Source organism: Neofelis nebulosa, chromosome 1 (assembly GCF_028018385.1).
Source record: "Neofelis nebulosa isolate mNeoNeb1 chromosome 1, mNeoNeb1.pri, whole genome shotgun sequence".
Classification (NCBI taxonomy): domain Eukaryota; kingdom Metazoa; phylum Chordata; class Mammalia; order Carnivora; family Felidae; genus Neofelis; species Neofelis nebulosa.
This window is the reverse complement of record NC_080782.1, coordinates 95,753,708-95,765,382: the sequence shown is the minus strand read 5'-3', so window position 1 is coordinate 95,765,382 and position 11,675 is coordinate 95,753,708. Positions and strand designations below refer to the sequence as shown.

The 11,675-nt window shown below is 45.4% G+C and overlaps 1 protein-coding gene across 3 annotated transcripts in view; it reads right to left on the bottom strand.

The window, feature by feature from the left end:
- ANKRD34B (ankyrin repeat domain 34B) overlaps positions 1–6,903 on the bottom strand; it is a 15,845-nt gene extending 8,942 nt beyond the window's left edge. The window contains exons 1-4 of one of the 3 annotated variants that reach the window (XM_058728391.1): positions 6,803–6,903; positions 5,683–5,824; positions 3,807–3,892; positions 1,831–2,066 (exon numbers count right to left, since the gene is read on the bottom strand). The gene's annotated coding sequence lies outside the window, so the exon portion shown is untranslated. Of the gene's footprint in view, positions 1–1,830; positions 2,067–3,806; positions 3,893–5,682; positions 6,192–6,802 lie in introns of those variants that run through there. The other 2 variants (XM_058728399.1, XM_058728409.1) reach the window with 2 other exon arrangements.
- Between the last annotated feature and the right edge of the window lie 4,772 nt (positions 6,904–11,675).

Here is an 11,675-nt window from a genome sequence, read left to right as displayed (position 1 = left end):
TCGAGACCTGGGGATAAGTCATGGTGAGCCTAGGAGGAGAAGGACTAAACATTCATTCCCCTTGGATATCCAGAACCTGGACTATACTGAAGCCCTGCCAGAAGCCCTATAATGGTGAGCCCCTTGTTTCCCAGGACTCCTGCTCTTGCTCAGAAGGGGCTCTTATAAACGCTGGGCCAAACTCTGATCCAGAGATTGTTAAACTTACCTTCTCCTGAGAGCTTTAGTCATATATCAGTGCTATATGCCTTTCTTTGTTCAACTAATTTTGTGCTTGCTACCTAGTTTAACAATTTACTTAAGGATCATATACAAGTGGGAAACTTAAAAAAAAAAAAGTAATGATTAACACAGGAGTCAAGGGAAAGTTACTTTTTGGTGGGGGGAGGGAGAGCAATGCAATTAGGAAGGGACACACATTGCTTTCATTTTAAGGTTTGGTTAATGTTCTGTTTCTAATCTGGGTGGTTTGTTATTTATTTTATTATTCTTTAAAAGAACATATTTCACATACTCTTCTGTATGATAGTACTAATCTGTTGGTTTTGTTTGTTTTTTTTTGGTAAAATAGATCATCTATACAGACAAGAGCATAATAGCACTTACATAAGATATGTTCCATAATTAAAATTTATTTTTTTAGGGATGCCTGGGTGGCTCAGTTGGCTAAGCGCCTGACTTCGGCTCAGGTCATGATCTCATGGTTAATGGGTTTGAGCCCTGCGTCAGGCTTTGTGCTGAGAGCTCAGAGCCTGGAGCCTGCTTCGGATTCTGTATCTCTCTCTCTCTCTCTCTGCCCCTCCCCTACTTGTTCTCTGTCTCTCAAAAATAAATATTAAAAATTATTTTTTAAAAAATTTATTTATTTATTTTGAAAGAGACAGAGCAAGTGAGCAGGGGAGGGGCAAAGAGAGGGAGAGAGAGAATCCCAAGCAGGCTCTGCACTGTCAGCACAGAGCCTGATACAGGACTCAATCTCATGAACTGTGAGATCATGACCTGAGCCAAAATGAAGAGTCAGACGCTTAACTGAGCCACCCAGGCGCCCCTCATAATTAAAATTTAGAAGAGCCATCTTAGATCATAACTTCTTACAACGTGGTATTATCAATAGTATTTATGCCTAGACTTTCTTACGCCTAGGAGTTTCAACTTGTGAGCTCCTGAAAGGCAGTATTCAAAAGAATATACTTATTCATTCTGCTTTAGTATCACTCATGATGTTAATAAGCAAAGAACAACATTCAATATATACATACATAAATATAATGAAAGTGAATGCTGCAATTTTTGTCTGCCTATGCAACATTCTATAAAAGCTATTCCAAAGCCCGGCATACCTGCAATTTGGGACCTTAGGAATTTAGGATTGGTTGACAGCTTGGGTCCCAACTGAGGTCTATTCTGAAGGCAAAGCATTTGAAAAGGGTTCACAAAAGAAATCCTTCAGCATTTTTCACATACAAATGGGTTTAATAAAGCAGAGATGTAGAGAAATTAGCTGCAATATAATATCAAATATAGAAACCATTTAGAAGCTGCAATTCTAGAAGAGATACAGTATTAGTCATGTAAAAACACCTTTGACCAAAAGTGACATTTGAGGAACATATTCAAATGAAAACAAGTTGCCAGACACCAGATTTCAATACTATACTCTCATACAGTTTCTACTTTTGGGACCAACCTTGTTTTGTTTTGTTTTGTTTTTAAATAAACACTCTTACAAGAATCCTTTGGAAAGACTTTAAAATCTTTTCACCCATCCTCATGTTAAAGGCTTTCTCCACAACACTAAGCCTCACCACTTTCTGTCATCATTTCTCTCACCAAGGTTGGTATCAGAAGGTTCTGAGAAAAGAAGGGGAGCTGGCCATGTACTTCCGGCTGGGCTGCTTGAGGCCACTGCCCCACTGTGGTCCTGTGGGAAGGGAGGGTGCCATGGGCTCCAGGGCTCTCTGAAGAAGCTGGGCAGTGGCACCACTAGCTAGTGGCACCTAGTGAATCTGTCTTGTGGATGTAGGCATACTCCCTCTCCAGTACTCTCCTGAGCACTGGAGAACTGTCTAGAAAAAAAAAACAGCAACAACAAGGGCTTACTCTTTGTTCATTTTAAAGACTTCTAAAGCCCCTTGGGTTGCTCACTTTTTAAACTGTTCACATTTAAGTGGAATAATTCTAAAATTGTTTAACATTAAGTTTCACAGAGAAAAAAAGCTGTCAGATACTTTATTGTCCATACACGTTTGGTTTCCTAGTGTCTCATAATCAGTACCTTACTGGAATAATCCCTTTGTCTTTATGATTTTACTCTCTCTTAGTTCTTTTATCATGGCTCATTCACCTGCACATCAAAAATGCTGATATTAAAGTTCAATTTATCTACTCTTCATAGAACTAAGCCCTACCTGTGATGAAGATCCTTCTCAAGCCTATGATTATCCTACTTCAGAAATGTTCTTGCTTCCTGTCTCCTCCTGTGAAACATCCTCATTGAGCGCTGATACTGTATTAACATTCAGTCAGACCCTTTGTTATAATGTAGCATATAAATAATCCACAAATGCAGTTACACCTTCCAAATAGATAACAGTTCAACTGGAGAAAGTTGAGGAGTCAGACAAACCCAGATTTCCATCCCGATTCCCCCATGTGCTAGCTGTATGCCACAGTTCAATCTCTCAGCCTCTGTCTTGGGTTCCTCATCTGTGGGATGACAACGGTCTAAGGATCTACCGTTCATCCCCCGTAGGGGGTGGAGCAAGGTGATGAAATCAGATATCTAGAAAAAGACTTTCCTATCGTGCCTTAATACTCACTGTATTCTTCTTTTTACAAATTTTATCTCAGAATTTAGACTTCTTTTATTTTTATCATGTCTTTAATTCACAGGTTACTTAAATAACAGATAAAATATTTAAAATGTAGTTTTTTAAAGATCTATGAATAATGTTTTGTAAACATAAATGGAATCTATTAAGTGAATATGGAAAAAAAGAGCCTTAAATGTACTTTCCTTATAGTTTCCAAATAGAATAATTTCAGCATATTTAAGCTTAATCAACAAACAGCTGGTCAGATCGCTTTTTATTTTAAAATTAGAATGTCTTTAACATCTCTTAGGATTCATCATGGCATACTTACTATACTCTTTTAGTGCCTCTCTCTACTCCCAAGACCCCGCTGAAATTACAACTTAGTTATTTAAAAAATTTAAGCAGATGCGTATTCTGAAGAACAAAGAAAACTTGGAGGACAGATATATCGTGAGAGGAGCATTTAATTTCAAACAAGCTTTGGAAAGAGAATGGGGATGGTGGTGTACTAAACTGCCTCAGCATCCCAGAGGCTGCCACATAGAGCCACTAGGAGGTGGCCCCCACATTGCCCACAGGACCCATGAAGTTTAGGGGCGAGAGGCCCCAAGTGCCACAGAAAGTGGCAATGAGGCACAGGGCGGAAAATGAGGGTGGTTCAAAGTCTGTGGACAGAATATCTAGACCCCTGGGGAACTTTTTCCCACCCAAAGTAGAGAACCACTGTTCTAGGCAAGATTTCTTCTCTGAACAGATCCATCAGAAAAGCTGAAAATAGGGGATAAGGTGAGAGTCTATGGGCTGAACAGTGGAATCCCCAGATCTCACTCAGCCCTGCTAGCAGGAGACTAGAAGCCAGGAAAAAGAAGTAAAAAAGCACTGGGTCTTAGAATTATGAGCCCTATTAAAAATACCTGTTGATAAATGAAGCAATTCAAATAACTGCATTCGCCCCTCAGACACCCACTCCAAATGGAAATAGAAAGTTACCTGAAAACGTTATTCAAAATTTCAGACTTCACTTATGTCTTTTCTCTCCCTGGATGAATTTTTTGTCAGCCAGCTGTCAGCTCCTCCTGAAGGAAATCAAAGCTATTCAGAGTTACATAAATACCAATAATTTGTTCCACGCGTCTCTCCCATTTGGAGTCTAGGTTTTTAATTCCTTCTTAAGACAGCCCTACAGTGTTTGTTCAGTTAATTATATTTCAGTGATTAGGAGTCTGTAAAAGTGTCTGGAGTGGATCCCAGGCACCGCCATCCTGCGTGTGCAGGCCGAAGCTTGGCCTGTAAGGGCGCTGGGGTTGAAAGGGCCATAGCATTCACCTGGCCTAGCACCCTATCACCCTGTTCCATACAGATGAGGAAGCCAAGGGAGGCAGGGTGGGACACCTCCCAGTCACTCCTCTTACTCCCCTGCTTACCAGGACTTAATTAGATCTTCCTGTGTCCTTTCTCTTGCTTTCTTATTTCCTTGCTTCTTGGATACCAGCTTCCCATAGAGTAGAGTTGTTTTGAGTACCTGATTTGGGTGGTACCAACCATGGCCAGTACCACATGGGCTGAGGTATTTAAAAAGCCATCTTGCAGATGATAGGCTTGGCCTTCCTTATGGCTCTTTTCCTGCAAGCCACCCCCATTTTCCTTGCATTCAGAGAGAGCTGTTCTTTTCCTTTGAGACTCTTACTCTACCTCCAAATAGGATTGGTGTTCCCGCCCATAAAGGGCAAGGGGGCTGGAAATTAACAAGGGCTTCAAGTTGGATTTTCAGCCCTTCACCCTTGCTCCAGGTTGTCATGTCTTTGTGCTGCCCGCAAGGGGATCAGAGCATGCTCACAAGGGGCAGCAGTCTATGTATTAGAGACTGGGGCTCTGTCTCTTCCCAAGTTATCAACCCTTGGGAAGCTGATCCTCTGAGATTCAGTTTCCTCATCCTAAAATTGAGATAATATCTACAGAAGATGATCATAAGAATTTTAAAAAGATCATTTGTGATTTAGGAATTAAAAAAAAAAAACCAGTTTCTACACATGCATCACTAAATGTATATCCTGGGCTAAGGGGTCTGACAGTGGGAGGCCAAAGTACCTACACCAATGGGGTTTCCACTTTCCATGGGCATAATCACATGGAGAGCTTATTAAAAATAAGATTTCTGGCTCCACTCCCACATATTCAATAGGGGGTGCTTCCTATGTACACTTGGAGAAAATATGTGACAAACTCTTCCTCATCCAGTCCCACTTCCTACTTGTCAGCCCGCCCGCCCCCCTCAGGCTCCTACCAGGCTGTCTCCATCATCTGTCTCCTGGAGGAGGCAAAGGGCAAAGATGACTGCCATAGCCTAGAGACGGATGAAGGAGCCCAGGGGTCTAGAGAAGAGTACAGCCCTGAGTTTGAATGGGCCAGGCGCTGTAGGTCTGCTGTTCTGCCCTTCCCAGACAGGTCTGAAAAATCCAGAAGTGTAGTGGGCAGCCCAAGGCCGGGATGTGGGAGCTAGTGGCCCTTAGACTGAACCAAGTCTGCCTGCCACAAGCAAAACGTGTGTCCTCTTGCCATGCAAGGAAAGGGGCAGAGCCAGAACAAAAGATGCATCTAAGACTGTCCCAGGAAATGTAATGACTTGCCAGGAAAAGTGTTCTTCTCTGGCACCGGCTTGTAGGAAATATTTGGAAACTGCCCAAGGGAAGGAGTAGCTGGTAAGGTTTGCTTTGTTTCCCACACAAAGCCAAAAAGGACTGGTGTCTTCTAGTTACTTGTATGTCCCCTAGGCCTCGGGGCTGGGTCCCCGGGGCAGCTACACTCCCACTTGTCTCCGTAGACACCACTCCCAGAGACAAACACACACAGACACACAAACCTATACCTGCAAGTTTCAGGGAACCAAGGTGATAGGATTTCCAAGCTGTTGAGGATTCTAGCTGTGTCTCCACAGTCCCCGCTGGCTCCGGGAACCAAGCTTGTTCCCTCAGTTTTTCCTGAGAGCGAGAGCGAGCAAGCCTTTGGTGCTGTCAGAGAAGGGCAAAGGAAGGTGACTGGGGCGACAGCGCCGGGGCACCGGTGGGGGCGGAGTGTGCGTTGTGTCGCCTCGTCTCTGAGACAAGACAGGTAGCTGGCGAGCTGAGGTGATCGCCATCCACGTGAAGGGGCTCCTGCCCAGAGCGGCTGCGGAGCGGTCCCCGCAGCGCCAGTCCGGAGGACACGGCCCTCCCTTGGGAAATGGCGCGCGGGAGGGGAGCAGCCATTGCCCCCATCCTGGGGCAGGCGGACCTCTGGATCCCGGACCTCCCGTAAAGGGGTGCGGGGTCCAGGTGCCAAGGCTGTGAGTGCCCGAGATGCGCCGGGACTGGACTGCCCGCCCCCGTGTGGCTCCCATTTGTCAAGCCAGTGGCTGTAAACGGCTCCGCAGCCCCCAGCCCGCCTCCTGCTCCCAGCCAGTACCTCCCGCCTCCCGGCCGCCCGAGGCACCTGCGGAGACGCGCGCCAGTCGGACCCCCAGACCCGCGCGCTCCTGCGGCCTCGCACGCGCCGTTCCCGCTGCGGCGCCAACACGCGCCCGCGAGCCCCTGCCCGGATGCTCCCCGACATCCTGCAGCCGCTGGCTGCCCCTATCCACCCTCCGGCGCTGCAAGGCCGAGAAGGAGGCGAAACCTGTATTTTGCCGGGGTTCAAAACCGAGCCGCTGCAAAGCCCGAGCTGAAAACAGGCAGGGTTTGCGGGAGGCGTGAGAGTGGGCTTGAGTGGAGTCTGGACAGGCTCCTGCCCTCCAGCAGCCTTCCGTCGGCTCCGGGTCTCGGTCCTCGCTCAGGGCATCGCAATGTCAGGTTGCGCGGGAGCTGCTGGCTCCCAGGGCCTGGGCGTACCGGCCGGGGCTCACGGAGGCCGCGGCCCTCGGGTAGCTCCCTCGATGCCCTCCTCCCGGCAGCCAACACGGCGATCCAAAGTTTCTCCAAGTGTAGCCTGCAGAGACCGCGTCGCAAGCTAACCTGGGACGCGCTGTCAAGTCGGCGTCGGCGCCTCCCACCCTCGGCTCTGCGCGGACCCTCAGCGCGGGAGGCTCCAGGGTGCCGTCTGGGCTGGCTTGGCTTCGAAAGCTCCTCGGCGGCTGGAGTCGCGGATTCCGGTAGGTGCTACCCTGTCCCCGCCCCTGTTCTGCCGAGCGAGGAAGGCGGCGGGCCCGAAGCCGCGAAGCGTCGGAGCGGGGGCCGGGAGGCGCGCACCTCGCCAGACGCCCGGGCGGTGCGGCGTTTCCGCTGGGAGTGACGCGCTGGCTCCTCGCTGCACGGCAGGTGGGGGCGGCGGGGCCAAACTCTGCACGGACCCCGGGGCCAAGGTTTGTCTCTGAAGCTCCGCCCTTTGTCCCCACGAGTAGCCCCACCACATACACCCACCTCAACGCAGCCACCGCGCTGTGGCGGGGACGACTTGGCCCAGAGTAGGGGCGGCAGGGTCTTCCCCACTGCGAGGAGATCGCCACCCCTACCGGCCTCTGATTTCCCCTGTCATACCTGCATCTCTCCCTCCAATTCATTATCCACCGGGCTGGTCCGTGTGTCTGTCTCCCGCGGCTCCTTCTTCCCCCTTCCTGTCCCTGGACCCGCTTTGGGTAAAGCCCCGGTCTCACTTCAGGTTGGGGTATTGGTGGGAGCAACCGTTCGTGTTTTGTTTTTATGAGTTTATAACTTTATTACGCTATTATTAAAACAGTAATATAACACTTCAATAAAATTTAACAAAATGTGTCTTTTATATGTCAAACTCTGCTGCAGCGGTTTTAACTCTTCGTTTATCAGGGATCGTCTGGTGGAGAAAAAAACTATGACCATTTTTTGTTGCTGAGTTAATGTCAATCAAAACTAGTTTAGTTTTGAGCCCTCAAAGGGGGAAAGTAAACTTATCTCTGGACAGCCTTCTTTTATTTAGAAAAATAACCCGTTGAAATGGGCCCTTTAGTAATAATATATAAAGCAAGTTCACAGGAGATCTTAACCCAGAGTTGGGCTCTGGGGAGTTGGAATCCTGGATCTGGGTTGCCCTGTACCCCACCCGATTTTGATGGGAGATTGGAGGGTCCCAAGGTGGCAAATTTGGATGAAGGCACAGATCTCCTATCCTCTATTAAAAAAAAAAAAAAGTTTTTATTAAAGTATAGTACATACTAAAAGGTGCACATTACACAAGTTCAATGATTTCGCACAAAATGAAGCATCTTAAAGATCAAGAGACAGAACATTAGCAGCTTCCCAGAATGCTCCCTTATATTCTCTCTTTGGAGGGGGCAGGGTACTGCCTTCACTCAGCATAGATTATTTTTGCTTATATTTGAACTTTACAGCAATTGAATCGTACAGAATGTACTCTGTTGTCTGACTTTCTTTCACTGGACATTGTGTTGAAGATGCTAACTGTCCATGGTCATAGTTTGTTCATTCTTTTTGCTGTATAGTATTCCACCGTGTAAATTTACCTAAATTTATTCATTTTGCTACTGATAATCATTTGGTAATTCTCAGGTTTGAGACTTTATAAATCATGCTGCTAGGAACATTAAAGTCAATGTCTTTGGTGAACATTATATACATTTTTGTTGGGTACATACCTAGGAAACATACATACAGACATACATATATGTTCAGCTTCTATAGATATTATGAAATAGGTTTTCAAAGTAGATGATCTAATTTTCACTGTTTAATTAGTTTCTTTTTGCTGCTTGTAACAAATTACCACAAACATAGTGACTTAAAACAACAGAAATTTTTTATTTTAGAATTTTGGAGGTCAGATGTGCAAATTGAGTTTCCTTTTCCAGTTTCTAGAGGCTGCCTACATTTTTTGGCTGGTGGCCCCTTACTCCAACCTCCAATCTCAATTTCTCTTTCAACTTGGCTGCTGTTGTCACATCTTTTTCTCTCCCTGCTTCCTTCTCTCCCCTAGACCTTCTTGCCTTACCCTTATAAGGACCTTTGTGATTATATTGGGCCCACTCAGATAATCCCATCTGAAGATCCTTAGTTTAATCACATATGCAAAGTTCCTTTTGCCATGTAAGGTAACATATTCATAGATTCCAGAGACAAGAATGTGAACCTTTTTGGGGGCCATTATTCAGCCTACTACACATAGCAGGTTATTGAAACCTGCTATATTGGATGGATAGAGAGAGGCTGGACTGCAACGAAAGAGAGTGAGGGAAAGAGGGAAAGGAAGGAGGGAAGGAGGAAAGAGAGTGAAAGAAAGGAAAGAGGAAAGAAAGAAAGAAAGAAAGAAAGAAAGAAAGAAAGAAAGAAAGAAAGAAAAGAAAGAAAGAAAGAAAGAAAGAAAGAAAGAAAGAAAGAAAGAAAGAAAGAAAGAAAAGGAAGAAAGGAAGAAAAAAGAAAAAAAGAAAGAAAAGAAAGATAAGGAAGAAAAAAGGAAGAAAAAAGAAAAAAGAAACAAAGAAAGAAGAAAAGGAAGGAAGGAAGGAAGGAAGGAAGGAAGAAAGAAAGAAAGAAAGAAAGAAAGAAAGAAAGAAAGAAAGAAAGAAAGAAAGAAAGAAAGAAAGAAAGAAAGAAAGAAAAGGAAGAAAGAAAAAAAGAAAGAAAGATGCAGGGAAGAAGGAAGGGAAAGAAAGGCAGAAAGAAAAAAGGATGATGAAGCCTAGAGATTCAATTCACCTGGAGGATTGGCTCTGTTGCCCTAGGGGCTGTGCCAGGACTCATAAGCAGGAGAGGGAGGCTGATGCTGGAATATTACCTCTGGCCACCACTATCCTAGCATCACCAACATGTCTGGGGCCAACGGCTTTCATTGTAGAGAATGAGAGTCTAGGTCAATTTGGGCCTGGGCACCCTGCCAAGTGAAATGTTTGGGAAGGCAGACTTTTCTCTGTGAGTGTTGGTAGCAGCAAGAAACCAATGGTGAACAGATCACATTATGCACTGTGGGTAAGACCCCATGGTCAGCAGACAGTGCCCCCACCCCACCCATGTTGCTGTCCATCTTCCAGGCTCTGGGGACTGATCTGTTTCAGGGTTGATGGTGGAATTGTGGGGACTGACTTCCCACCGTAGGTGAGGTAAGGTGAGGATGTGATGGGGTGGCAGAGCCTGCCAATCTAGGCAGGCATGCCCATGCCTTCATTGTAATTTGAATGTTAAAGGAAGATGGTTGGCTTTAACTCTCTAGACTTAAGGATCAGGACATATAGTTTCTACCTACTTCTGAATCTAATTTTGGTCCAGCAACCACACCCTCGAAGGAGATAGATGTTATTATCCCCATTGAAGGAGGTAGATGTTATTATCCCTGTTGAAAGAGATTAGATGTTATTATCCCCATTGTACCAATGAGATCACCAGGGCTCCAAGCAGCTTTCTGATTTACTGGAGGAGTCTCAGGAATGGAACCAAGAGCAGAGCAATCCTCATAGCTCTTCTTGCTGCCCTTGGCACTGTCCCACTTCCCTGGTGTGTGAGATCCACTGACACCTGAAGTGATGGGAGCTGAGAGGCAGAGCTGACCCAACATGTGCAAACCAAACTGAACACATCCTACTTTGTTGGTGATTCAGTGGGATTACCTGGTTTAATGCCTTAAAAAATATGTTTTGATGGGGTTTTAGGAACAAGTAATGATAGATGCATGTGTTTGATAGGCATCTTGATCCGAAATCCCTCTACCAACTTTCTGCCTTCCAGAAACGAGCTGAACACTTTGGTCTATTGATGGAACTCCTCCATTTCTCTTCAGAATGGTTGTTTGTACTACAATTCATTTACTACCTCTTTAATTCAGATCTCAAGACAGAGAAGAGATGTATGGTTAGTCTGTCATTTTGAATTAAAAATCCCTTGTTGGGGCACTGGGTGGCTCAGTCAGTTAAGCATCCAACTTCGGCTCAGGTCGCGATCTCACAGTTCATGGGTTCAAGCCCTGGGTCTGGCTCTGTGCTGACAGCTCAGAGCCTGGAGCCTGCTTCGGACTCTGTGTCTCCCTCTCTCTCTGCCCCTCCCCCACTCACGCTCTCTCTGTCTCTCAAAAATGAATAAACGTTAAAAAAAAAAACGTTTTTTTAAAATCCCTTCTTGATCATCCTCCTGGTCATAATCATTATTAATTATTGTTCTCCTGGGGACGCCTGGGTGGTTCAGATGGGGGTTAAGCTCCAACTCTTGATTTTGGCTCAGGTTATGATCTCACAGTTTGTGAATCTGAACCGCGAGTTGGAGTGTGCTTGGGATTCTATCTGCACCCCCTCCCACCCCCGCTCACATGCTCTCTCTTCCAAAAAAAAATTTTTTTTAATTAAAAAATAAAATAATTGCTCCCTTGTGTTAAACAGCTTCCCTCTGTCCCAGCCTCTTTGTCTTTCTTTCTATTCCTCCCCCACCCTCCAACTTAGGTTTCTCTGCCTTGACTGCTTACTTAAGTTCTTCAAGTTCCCAAGGATGGTGTCAAATCTTTGGAATCTCCTTTTACCTCACCCTTTTCAAACTTGGGTCAAGTACTTGCTGGGATCCCACAGCTCTGCTGTGACCCTGGGACCTTTTTCTGTGATTCTCCTGGATGGACCCTATTTTATAGATCCTGTGTCTTTGTCTTCCTTAATTCACTTCCTCTATTTGTTGGTACATCTCTACAGTAACTTCCTAGGAAGGGTATGTGAAAGCTAAATTTTGGAGTCCTTGCATAGCTGAAAAAGTCTTTATTTTACCCTCACACTGTTTGTTTATCTGAGTATAAAATTCTAAGATGAAAATAATTGTCCTTCAGAAATCTGAAGGCGTTCCTCCTCTATCTTCTAGATCCCAGAGTTATGGAGAGAAAATCTGAAGACATTAAGATTCCTTATCTTTTATTTGGGACATGCCCACCCCC